General features: G+C 38.6%; 1 protein-coding gene across 10 annotated transcripts in view; it reads right to left on the bottom strand.

Annotated features, from left to right (window-relative positions):
* Positions 1-13,811, bottom strand: part of MAST4 (microtubule associated serine/threonine kinase family member 4) — a 569,183-nt gene that overhangs the window by 168,320 nt on the left and 387,052 nt on the right. The window lies entirely within an intron of this gene.

Genomic DNA, 13,811 nt, shown 5'->3' with positions numbered 1-13,811 from the left:
AAGAGAGAACTGAGATTATTGGAAATTCTTAAGACTATAGCTGGTCTAGGTCAATATACAGATATTCAGCAAGATTTTCTATTGCATAACAACTAAGCCTATACAACAATGGACAAGCTTTGTGGTTCAGAACTTTCATTCATTTAATCAGCATGACATTGTTAGCCATTGGTTTTATAAGGTAAATGAAACTGAAAAACAAGCTTGTCATCCTACTGAAATGCAAGCTTAGGAAGAAATAAGTATTTAAGAAAGGGTCAAATCCTTCACTATTACCTCCCCTTCTACATACAAAAAATGCCAGGTCCTTTTTACTGACTTGAATTCTGTCTACTGCCCACCTGTTGATACAAGCCCCCCCCCCCCTTTTTTTTTTTAGACAGAGTTTCACTCTTGTCGCCCAGGCTGGAGTGCAGTGGTGCGATCTTGGCTTACTGCAACCTCTGCCTCTCAGGTTCAAGCGATTCTCCTGCCTCAGCCTCCCAAGTAGCTGGGATTACAGGCATTCGCCACCACACCCAACTAATTTTTTGTATTTTTAGTAGGGACGGGGTTTCACCATGTTGGGCAGGCTGGTCTCGAACTCCTGACTGCAAGTAATCCACCCGCCTCAGCCTCCCAAAGTGCTTACAGGCGTGAGCCACCACACCCGGCAACACATGCCCTTTAAGAAGGGGTTTTCTCCAGTCCACATAGAACAATGTTAAAAGATAATATGCCTGGAGTCTTGTCTTGAACTTAGATTCTATGAAAAGACTCAGTTTTCTAGTGTGGATGTGAAGTCTGCAAAGCTGTCAGCTCCCTGTGCAGGACACGCGGTCCATGAGGCCATGCCCAATAAGACACTAAGTTGAGATTTCCTAAGCACTCTACCTGATCCTGGCCTATTCTAAGGATTTTGCCCTAAACTAACTTTGACCTCTTCCCATCCCCATTTTCAGGGCACCTAGAAGTGACTAGTTCCCCAGGGCTGTCCACACCTTCAGGTCCACTTTGGTCACCTTCTAAATGTGGTCTTGAGAGTTTGAGGCTAGAACTGTGAACAGCAAACTGGCTGTCCTGAATGAGCAATCCTTGTAATCATTTTGTACATCCCAAGAAATAAATCTTAATACTGGGATAGAAATGGGAAGAAAGTTACATCAATTAGGAACAGGTTGAAGAAAGCGCTTCTGGTATTATTAAACAAATTTGCACTCACAATGCTAAAATATGGAGGAAGATAAAAAGATAGACAACAATTAACTTGTAGGGATAGGCCTGAATGCTGAAAACTAAGACCGGTAATAGGCAAGGTTGTATCATCCTGGAAAATACCAAAAAATATTTTAAAATAATGCTACAAGGTAAGAGAGGTTCAGATTTTTAAAGTGAATGAGTAAAATGAAAGAAACATTAACCTGGAAGCAAAAAAGGAAAAGGAAAAAAAAAACCCAAAACAAAGGAAACAAAATAAGAGTTCTATTTCCTGATGGGCTGAGCAAAGAACTACACAATCTCCAAAGGTAGTATAAAGGATACAGTCTGAAGCAAGTAAAGGACATGCTAAAGACTGGCCAGAATGGGAAGAGAATGCAAGGTCTTTCTCAGGCATTCTCTGGATCCCAGGAGAATCAGAGACACAGAAAAGATTAGCAGATAACCTATAAGCTAACAAAATATAAGAGAAGACAGTGCATAGATATGGGAAATGAAGCACTTATCTCCCAAGGCAGTGAGTGACTCCTTGATATGTATGATTGATAATTAGAGTAGAATACATATATGTCACACAGCCCATAGGACTGGGGAAGGTGCAGAATCACATCTTGCAAGCACACTCCAGCACTCTACCTTCTGACTTTCAAGCAGGGGAAGTTCCTGGGAGAAGCCCCATAGCTTAGTCCCAACAGAGTTCCACCCCGTGGGAGAATAGCTGGACACACTGCCAGAAAACACATGGCATCCTTACAGGGATGAAGGGGTCATGCAAAAGAAGGAGACTACTGGGCGAGATCCAGAGATGAGTGTATCTCTCCATTCTAAAACAGCTGTCTGGAAGATCCATCAATAAACCACATGGAGCACTGGCCTCCACCCAAGCCAGCAATCCAATTATGAAGTAGACAGCAACACTTGAAGATCAATACATCACCCAGCAAACGGAAAACCTAACTCCTATCTTGTTTTAAGACCAACCTTGTTGTCACTTTAGGCAGCCTTCATGGGAGCCCCCCATCCCCAATGAATTAGATATCCCTCTACTGGGCTGTGCTCCTGAGAGCTCCTGCATGAAAGGGGTCTTCCACTGTATCAAAATCCAAATCATTTTGTGCACGTTATCAGTCCCTATTAGAGTAAGAGCTCCTTGAGGGTAGGGGCTTTATCCCCTCATCTTTAAACCATCACTACCACCATTGGGATGAATATTAAGCAAAGGGAGAAAGGGAACAAAAGATAGAGAAAGGATTGGGGGTGAAGGGGTGGGCAGGGGAAAGAAGAGATTGAGGATGGATTTGCTACAGGTTAGAAAGATGTGTGATAACAAAGTTAGGGCTACCTGCCTAATATTTTAAAGACTGACCCTATACGCGTTTTAAAAACCTTTTCCTGTCTATTTCAATTTCAGTTTCATGGGTCCATGAGTCCATTCCATTATCTATATAAGCTGTACCTATTAGGTAGGTCTATTGTTTCAAATTTCAAAATCTCAACAGAGACCATGATATGTAACGAATTGCGTTTAAGTATAAATATACAACTAGTTGTGTATGAAGTGCTAAATGCTTTTTGATGGTAACAGTGAACCATGGTTACTAATCATTGCATTAGATGCTCAATCTGGAATTAACTTCAAGGACAAGGTGCTTCTTGATCCAGAAGCTTGGGTCTAAGGTGCATCATTTCTTATACAGCTCTTCAGCATGAATTATAGTACAATTATAAGAAGTGTCAATTTGGTTTAAGTGGGTCAGCATGGTTATATTTAGCCCTTTAGTAGCTGACACTAAGACCTTTCTGTAATTTAAGATTAAGGTTAATTTATCCGTTCTTCTTTTCTTGAATATTTTTTCCAAATCATACATCTAAAGTTATGGAAAATTATGCCATTAAAATGAGAAGTATGAGTTTTCATCAAAGTACCAAACAGAGAGCATATACAGAGGTAGAAATCACATGCTTCTGTAACAATCGGAATTTCCTTCATTGCTAAGATCAATTCCAATTATTCCATACATCAGAAGATAATATGTCAGGGAGGACATGAAGTTATTTAGTCAAGGAGTTCTATTAAGTTATATCACTTCTATACCAACAAAAAGTTTAAAAGAAATGTTAATTCATAGGGGTATAAATATAATGTCAGGCATGACAAGTGTTAACTCTTACTATTATCATAAAATGTAATTAAAACATCAATCAGGCTGGGCACGGTGGCTCACACCTATAATCCCAGCACTTCGGGAGGCAGAGGCAGGTGGTGCACCTGAGGTCAGGAGTTCAAAACCAGCCTGGCCAACGTGGTGAAACCCCGTCTCTACTAAAAATACAAAAAATTAGCTGAGCATGGTGGCAGGTGCCTGTAATCCCAGCTAGTTGGGAGGCTGAGACAGGAGAATTGCTTGAACCCCAGAGATGGAGGTTGCAGTGAGCCAAGATCATGCCACTGCACTCCAGCCTGGGCAACAGAGTGAAACTCTATCTCCAAAAAAAAAAAGAAAAAAAACCACATTAATTAGGTATCAATTTTACCTGTTTCACTGGTAAAGATTAAAAAAAGATAATACTCAATGTTGGTAAGGACATGGGGAAGATAAGTACTCTCTACTAACTTTCTGGAAGGCAATTTGGAGAATGAAAACATATACACACATAGACCCATATATGGTCACGTACATATATATACATGTAGTAGGCACATATGTGTATGTGTCTAAACACATATATAAATGTATGTGTCCATATATACATGTACATATAATATATACATAGATATATTTGAATTATAATTTAATATGCAATATTTATACAAAAGACACAATCAAGTATGCACACAAAGATTTGTGGATATGGAAATTTATCTCAGAATTGCTTATAATAGCATAATATTGGGAAAAAGCCAAAGGTACCAGACGAGGGCAATTGTTAATACATCCTAAAACAGCCACAAAATAGAATTTTAGAAAACCAGTAAAGAATTAGAATTACAGTAGGCTGAATAATAGATTCCAAAGATATCCAGGTTCTAATCTCTGGAACCTGTGAATATGTTACCTTATATAGCAAGAAGAGTTTTGCAGATGTAATTAAGAATCTTGAGATAAGGAGCTGGTCCTAGGTTATCCAGGTGGGCCTTAAATATAATCACAAGTGTCTCTATGAAAGTCAGGCAGAGGGATACTTGAAGAAGGCAGCAATGTGGCACTGAAATAAGATGCTAGGCTGCTGGGCCTGAAGATGGAGGAAGGGGCGAAGAGCCAAAAAACTGCAAGGAATGCAGCTCTAGGAGCTGGAAAAGGCAGGGAAACAGATTCCGCCTCAGCACTTCTAGAGGGCGCTCAGCCCAGCCGACACCTTGATTTCAGCGCACAGAAATTGATTGCGGACTTCTGACCTTTAAAATTCTAAGAGAATAAATAAATATGAGCTAGTTTTAAGCTAGTTTGTCATAATTTGTTATAGTAACCAGAAGAAACTAAAACAATGATATTTTTAAAAAATATGTAATAAATGGGAAATGCTCCTGAAGTAATATTTTAAAATCAGAAAAAAAAATGAAGTTCTATGATCTACATTAAGATATTATATATATGGTTATATATGAATAAAAATGATGGAAATCAACAAAGTATATATATATATTTTTTTTTGAGATGGAGTTTTACTCTTGTTGCCCAGGCTGGAGTGCAATGGCACGATCTCGACTCACTGCAACCTCCGCCTCCGGGGTTCAAGCAATTCTCCTGCCTCAGCCTCCCGAGTAGCCGGGATTACAGGTGCCTGCCACCATGCGCAGCTAATTTTTTGTATTTTTAGTAGAGACAGGGTTTCACTATGTTGGCCAGGCTGGTCTCAAACTCCTGACCTCGGGCAATCCACCCACTGCAGCCTCCCAAAGTGTTGGGATTATAGGCGTGAGCCACCATGCCTGGCCAACAAAGTATTTTTAATGAACATCTGTAAGTACAGAATTATGATTTATCCTCTTTTATACTTATGTTTTTTTACAAGTTTGTGTGCGTGTGTGTGTGTGTGTGTGTATGTGAGTGTGTTTTGAGAGAGCATCTTGCTCTGTCTCTCAGGCTGGAGTACAGTGGTGAAATCATGGCTCACTGCAACCTCCAACTCCAGGGCTCATGTGATCCTCCTGTCTCAGCCTCCCAAAGTGTTGGGATTACACATATGAGCCACTGTGCTATGCCTAGGTTGTTTTAAATTTAAAAAATTTTTGTCTGGGCATGGTGGCTCACGCCTGTAATCCCAGCACTTTGGGAGGCCGAGGCAGGTGGATCACAACGTCAAGAGATTGAGACCATCCTGGCCAACATGGTGAAACCCCATCTCTACTAAAAATACAAAAATTAGCTGGGTATGGTGGCGGGTGCCGATAGTCCCAGCTACTTGGAAGGCTGAGGCAGGAGAATCACTTGAACCCGGAGGTGGATTTTGCAGTGAGCCAAGATCACACCACTGCACTCCAGCCTGGAAGACAGCGCGAGACTCCATCTCAAAAACAAACAGACAAAAAAATTTCTGATTTCCAGGAGCCACAAATTTGACAGTCCTATTATCATGACCTGAAAGTTCAAGTTCCTGAGAATTTTAGAATACTTTGAAGAGTTTACAAACTTAAGAAAACAATACACACTTTTACTCGGGTATTTTAATAAAATTTGATTGATATTTTTTGACACACGAAATAATGCATATGTATTAATAAAAGCTCTATGAGTCTTGGAAATAAATACTAAATTGCTTTTAAAAAGAAGTCTTTCCTACTCCCAGGAATTCTATAATATGAAAATGAAAAATATCTCTGATTTCTAGATACAAATCCTTACTACCTTGGCTATGGCAACTGGGCAAACAGGTATTTTCAAAGCCGACTGGGCTTTAAATCCATGCAGTGCTTTGCTTTTGTTTGAATATATGTGTCATTATTTGCAGATTGGTGAGGCTGTGCATTTATGTGAACAATTTTGAATTCCAGACCTGCTTCCCTCTGTCATGTTGTACAATGAAAAAGCTTTCTTTCACTGCCCAAAAAAAACATGAACTCTTGAGAAGCAAACTTACTTTTAACAGTATCTAGACATGAATATAATAAAAAATGATGCTCTTCATTTCAAAGAATTAAATAGCTATAATTTGGGATTACTTCCTCCTTTCTCCAAAACACCTTAACTTGTTATTTCCCATGAGACTAGGTAATTCAGTTTTAACTGTCTGTATATAGTTAGACTGAGAGTACTGAAAGGTAAAGACGACGTTTCTGCCGCCAACCATAGAAATATTCTTGTATTCAATGTACTGTCATACATGTTATAGAAGACAACTACATTAAAGTTCCTGGTGATCAAAAAACTTTCAAAGAGAAGTTACTCCAGTTAATAGGAATGAGAACAACAGCCAGTCAAGTTACTCAATATAGTGACAGGTGAGTGACGAATGAATGAATGTGAAACAAGAATTGTCTTTATAAGTAGCTTTTAGGAAATGAAGTACGTACAGAATTATTAAGAATGCTAATATACGAAGGAGAAAGAAAAACAAGGCCAGAGAACATGTACACAGCAGTAATAGAAAATTGAAAAGAAAAGCAAATCCCATTTAAAAGTGGCTGAAAAATACACTAGATTGGAAAATTGGAAAATAAAAGAAAATTAGGTAAAAGTTTTCGCTCTATAAAAAATGATAAAGGAACAATAGATTTTCATGTCTTCTCCTCACTTCCCATGACCCTGGTCATGGCTTCCACGATCTCGTGTAGATTAATGCAGTACCGTTCCTTCCTCTTGGTGCTCCTCACTGTCAATGTGAAACCATTCTTTCAAAACTGCTCAGCTCAAACAGGTTCACGCAGTCGTATCACTCTCCCATGAAACACAGTTGAATGGGTCCCCATTGTTGTACAGCAGTATTTCTCCACACATGGTTTCTGTCTTACCATCACTGAATCATCTGGAGTGCTTGTTAGAAATGCAGATTTGGTGGGGGGGGGGGGGGGGGGCGGGTCTTCCGCACACCCACTGATTCTATAATTCTGGAAGTACAGCCCAGAAATCTGCATTCTACTAAAATGTCCAGGTGATTCTTAAAGTTTGAGAGGTACTCCACAAAAATACCAAAACCTCTTTTAATGGAACATTTTATGCTATAATCCCTTGTTATTTCTCCTGCCTCATCTCTTAACACGTGCCCTCTGCTGTTTACGTACCTGTCAGAAATACTGGATTACTTTAAGCTCCTCAGACACAGTAAGCTCTGCCACACCTCACTGCCTTTGCACATCCTGTTCCTCTTCCTAGAATTTCCAGCTCCTCTGCTTGGAAACCGGCACATCTTTCAAGCATGAGCTGTAAGGTCACCTCTCCAGCAAAGTGGTCCTGACTTTTTCCTGCAGACATAAAAGGTTTTTCTCCTGGCTCCCCAATGAATTTTATTCATATGCATGCCTCTTTTTTACCAGTCATTCCACTGCAGCACAATTCTGTGTTTACAGGTCTAATGCCCTACTATGCTTAAAGCTCTCCAAGTACAAGGACCGTTTCTATTCATCTGTGTATGTCTCAAAGTACACACCAGACACTCAGCTGAATGAATGGCTGCACACACATTTTTCTAAGGTTAACTAAAAACAAAAACAGTTATTTTTCTATTTTTCCAACTTCTACAGATAAGCCCTAAGGGATGCTTTCAAAATCAGGTTGCCTTTGTCAATTGGCTGGATGATTTTTCTTTTAAAGCACTGTCATTATTGACAATCTTCGTAATGAGTAATAAAATGATCAATAGAAAGTCCATGATATTCAGGCATATTTAAAAGGTTTATTAATAAATGAACCAAACGCGACTATTGGGTTTTTACGTTCCTTCCCAATAAGTATGGCTGAAGTAAAGTGTAGTTTGTCTTCTCTAAAAAGATGAATAAAAACAGGAACTTGAGCAGGGTGACCTTTTTCCAAGGTAGAAACTCAATCCTGCTGGAAACATGATCAACACACACAGCCATAGCAGAGAACAGATGAGAATCAAGAGTGCTACATCAACAGTGCTCAAGGTTTGCAATCTGCTGGCCACCACCTCACAGTCTGGGGCTCCTGGCTCAGAAATGTCAGCTTACCCAGTGAAACCTTCCATCGCACTTAGGAGGGGTTACAAAGTTGAACAGACTTCAGATCAGCTCATCTGAGTAATGTTTCACAATCAGTTCCCTCTGTTCATCTCCTCTCCTAGCACACTTCTTCCTCTTTCACAACTGCCCGTTCCTACATCTTGTTCTTGCCTGTATTGCACAGACAATCAATCTCACCTAAGGCTTTAGATGAGATTGATAAGTAAGAATTAACATTTAGTTGATAACGTAGAGGATGTGACCATCTAGCTGGCTTTACAGTTTAGAGGGGACTGAAACTTTAAGATGAAAGTGCAAGGTATAGGTGATGGGGAAAGTCTGCCCATGACTTCGGAAGTCTGAGTTTAGTAGATGTTGCTGCCCATCAGAATTTAGAGACAGGCTTCCCAAGGAGTGGTAGCTATCACTCCATCTCCCTAATTCTTTTCGTTAGAGAAAACCGGAAGTGAAGATGCGAAACACTGAAAAGGACATCAGTCCTTGATATAGACACTATCTCTTTTAATTTCTTCATAGTTATCAAGAGTAGATGACTTATTTACTAATTATGCAAACACCAAAAATGATCATTATGCAGATTATATAGCAGCATGGTAATATGTTACATGAAAAAACAACAGAAAAAAGTGCACCTGTATTATGATTGCAATCATAAAATCATGTATGCATACAGAAAAAGATTTGTAGGCATCATGGAAAACTGAAAACAGTTCATCCTATATGATTTATTTCTGCTATCATTGTTTTAATATATATTAAATCACATTATATATTTTGAGAGTGATTGACAAGTCTTTTGTAACTTGCTCCATGACTATATCTGTCTGCCTTGCTGCCAGCTCATCTTCCCTGAAGGAACTACAGCTACCTTCAAATAACACTGCTTGATGCAAAACACACAGAAAAAAGTAGGAAGGCCCAGGCTGTCTCTGGTGAGGGCTCATGGAGGCATATCCTTCAATTGTACAAAAATCCTAAACTATAAACTGCCTGGGGCTAAAAGATAAACATAACCACATTTAACATCTAGAGTGGCATCAGATACCACCAGAGTCCTTTCTCTCCCCTTTCAAAATAATCATTTTTCTATTTATCCTTTGTATCTAGTGCTATAGCTTCAGAAACATTACTGCAAAAATCATGGCTCAGAAAGATCCATCCAGTGATTTTGTCCCAGAAACAGGATTGGATATACTTCAGTGAGCTGCAAGGTATCTGTAAAGTACCTAAAACTTGAGGTATTGTCTCTTACTTTCAGCTTTATTGGGGAGTGAAGTTCTTTCAGCTTTATTGGGGAGTGAAGCCTGCTGCACATAATGGAGAATACTGGCCCAGTCACTCAAATCACAAAGGCTATTTTGTATGTGCTTCAAAGACATAAGACAGGTAATATTCTGGGTGAATCTAATACTCATCTGTCAACATGGGACCCAGGGGTTATGCCCATCATATAATATGTAAGTATCCAAACAAGGGCAATTTTCGAGGAGAAAGGAAAAAGAACTCTTGGTGGCATTTCCTAAATATGAGCCATACCAAAACTACTGAATTTTTTTCAACTTGTTACTCTCCAAGGGAAGCAAATGAAAGAACAAGTGGGAAACAGTGAACAAATGAATAGACCAGAATATGCAAACCAGCCAGCCAGTTTTTCTAATGGCAAAGTATCAGAAGACTGTTTCATGCCTACAGTCTCTGTAACATCCCTTCTCTCAACTCACTGATACTTCAGAGCAGTTTAGGACACAATTTCTTCTTTGAGTGTGGTAGCAATTTAAGGTCCTAAATTTCAGAGTCATTATTTTTGAGAAGCTTTCACTCAAATAATTCTGAACCTATTTTTTTATCCAAAGAACCAGCCTTTCATAGGGAATAACTGAATTCATAACTATTTCTCTAAGAAATAGTCCAATAAATAAAACAATATCTGTTTCCCCAAAGAAATCACATGTACTCTATCTGTCAGTTTCCAGGAAACTCTAGAACATATTTACACCTAGAAGCTTACAAGTCAAGTAACTTAAGAAAAAGTCTCATAGAGAAACATGACCAGGTAAGTTTATCAACAACTGAGACAAGTAATACAGAATGCTCATATGACTCTTTAAATTTGAATATAAACTAACTTAATACATAGCTTTTTTGTGACAGGGAGACAAGGCCTCTGTCTCCCAGGCTGGAGTGCAGTGGCATAATCGTAGCTCACTGCAGCCTCGATCTCCCTGGCTCAAGTGATCTTCCCACCTCACCCTCCTTGGTAGCTGGGACCACAGGCATATGCCACCACATCTGATTAATTTTAAAAAATTCTATGTAGAGACGAGGTCTCCCTATGTTTTCCCAGGGTGGTCTTGACCTCCTGGGCTCAAGTGATCCTCCTGCCTCAGCTTCCCAAAGTGTTGGGATTATGGGTGCGAGCCACCATACCCAACCTAGACTATATTTCTGAGGTTTATTATAGTTTCTAGTTCTGTGATCTTGGATAAGTTACTTAACCTCTAAGTACCTTAGTTTCCTATTCTGTAAAATGGGAATAATAGTACTTACCTCATAGGACTGTTGCTAGGATAGTTAGTATTTTTAAAGTATTTAAAATTTCCAAACAGAATCAATAGTTTCTAAGGCCATATACATTTTTAAAGAGGTCTTTAAAAGAAAACAAGCATGAATAATAGAAATCCATCGGTAATTCATAAATTTTATTTTATAAAATTAACTTCTTACCACACTGACTCTTCCATAGATCTGTCAACAGCTGGCAAATTCTAAGTCTCAATCCTCTGTGTCTCCCTGTGAAACCTGTGAGGGCTTGCTGGAGAGCACAGAAATGCCCTAAGGTGGAGATCAAGCCCTGATGAAAATAACTGACTTCCTGAAGGGAAAGTAAGGAGCCTAAACCTGATTATGAGCAAGGAGGTATAAGGAGGGGCAGGTGCGGTTTGAAAATGCTTCTGTGAATCCTAGAGAAGAGGCAGGATCCAAGGCCATTTAACAACGTGAAGGTCCTAGAAACTTACCTTTGGAAGCCCCATCTGACATATTGTCAAACAAATTAAAACACACCAACATCCCACATTACCTTTTTTTCCTCTAAAATATAAGTATTTTATATTTTCACTTCAAATCTCAGTAATCCTCACACACACTTGGGAATTCTCATGAAGTACAAAGATCTAAAATAGAAATTATTTTCAAATACGTTTTTGTGAGCATTAAATTTAACAATTAATGAAGTTGGTATATTATGTTTACAAATATGTCTTATTTCCCTGAATAAAGCTGTAAGCCACAATCTGATTCTAGAAACGTTAAAATGTGAACAATGTATGTGTTCCTAGGTAAATTATGGTATAAATTTTGATTCTACAGTTTTCTTGTAGTTTTCAACCAAAATATCTCTCATCTTTGTAGACTCAAACTTGTCAAAATTCTGTGAATGTCTCTTCGTGCTTGAGAAACTGGGCATAAGTGGAAAGGCAGTATTGTACAGTGCTTGAGAACATAAATCCTGGAGCCACTGCCCATGTTTTTAACTACAATATCAGTAGTTTCTAGTTCTGTGATCTTGGATAAGTTACTTAACCTCTAAGTACCTTAGTTTCCTATTCTGTAAAATGGGGATAATAGTACTTACCTCATAGGACTGTTGCTAGGATAGTTAGTATTTTTAAAGTATTTAAAAGAGTGTCTAATATTCCAGAAATGTTAGTCATGTTACTGTTATTTTATACCTAACAGATAAAATAGTTCTGGAAGAATCACTCACTTCCCCCAACAAAGCTGCTTGCTCACTGGAAGCTGTCTTGAAGGAACTGGATGAACCCCAAATTTCAGGCAGATATACCCATATACCAAGCCCTGGTCCAATATCCTTAATTCTACCTTTTCCTTCCCGAAGTTTTTTCTCTAAAAGAGGAAGAAGGGTAATCCCAATGCTAAGGATAACCCCCTTCAGATTAAAGGTCGGTGACAGAATCAGAGAGATGAAGCACCTTTTCTTTCCCCAGAATAAATACTAGAGTCTCTTCCCTCTAGTGGCTGAAGTATACAAATACAATGCCCCCAGCCAACTGTCATTCTTAAGATCTGTTGTAATGGAAATAATTCAGAGGATGGTAAACTTAAGTGAAAAGTCAGCTTTAGGCCAGTGGAGAGCTAGGCACAAAACAACAAAACATTGAGTTTTTTTTTTTTTAAATAAAGCAATATTAAACATTTGCACAGTGTCATAATTACTAACCTTAGCATCACAAAAAGAGCAACTTTAATTAAACGCAACCACGTTGTAACTATTTCACACTTCCATATCTTAACTATAGTCAGTGTAATCCTAACTATAGTCAGTGTAATCCACATAATAAATAGCTTTTTGTTTCCCTAAGTTTTTTAATGGATGGGGCTCATTAGTTTACATAATCATCCCTAAAACTAGGACAGCACTAGCACTGTCACTCTGCAGTAAAATATTAATCCTACCAAACCAAATATTTGACATGATCTGTAGGCTTGAAATATTTTCCTTAAACCATTAACTTCTCAGTGGTATAGGGAGACAAAATAAAGAGAAAGAAAAATACCACATTTTTTCAGTACAGTTTTGTTACATAAGGAACGTTTTACAAAGGAAACTGGATTTTCTTTAAGAGTATTGAAATTAAACACCATACTTTAGGGACCATTTCTCAGTCTGTTACTAGAGAAGTTTCTCTGAACTTACAGAGCACCTAAAAAAAAAAGTAGAAAAAAATTATAAAAAAAGAGTATTATAATTATTTTTGAGCAGTTTATGTCCTAAGCCATTTCAGGCATCCAGGCCTCCAGCTCATCTGAAAAGTTCTGAATTTCAAAACACATTGCACATGACTCATCAGCATACTCTATATGCTAGATACTGATGAAGGAGGGTTACACCAAATCAACTGTAAAAGTGTGACTCCTTTTTCATCTGTAAAGTCACTTAAGAAAGCAAAAACATGTCACCTTCAAGACACAGAAGAGCTTCTGAAAACAAGGCTCTCGTTTCTTTCACATAAACTTTACACATACTTACATACATATTTGACTTAAAAAAAAAACCTCAGCTAAAATATGCCCAGTAGAAAAACATTTATTCAGGCTATTAAATATACAAGCATTGAGGAAGATTTGCTCTAGCACATACACCACCATGAAGAATCTAGTAAGTATATATAATCTCACACTTTCTTTAAGATTTTGAGAGGTAAGAGCATACATGTGTACATTTGTTTGAAACAAAATATAGACACGTTTAGCTGGACATGGTGGCTTATGCCTATAATCCTAGCTTCTCAGGTGGCTGAGGTGGGAGCACTGCTTGAGGCCAGGAGGTCAAGACCAGTCTGACCAACATAGCGAGACCCTATCTCTAAAAAATAAAAAACTAGCCAGGCATGGTGATGTGCACCTGTAGTCCCAGCTACTCAGGAAGTGGGAGGATCAACTGAACCCAGGAGCA

This window comes from Pongo pygmaeus, chromosome 4 (assembly GCF_028885625.2).
Source record: "Pongo pygmaeus isolate AG05252 chromosome 4, NHGRI_mPonPyg2-v2.0_pri, whole genome shotgun sequence".
Lineage (NCBI taxonomy): Eukaryota > Metazoa > Chordata > Mammalia > Primates > Hominidae > Pongo > Pongo pygmaeus.
The sequence above is the reverse complement of the archived record's forward strand: the minus strand, read 5'-3'. Positions and strand labels throughout refer to the sequence as shown.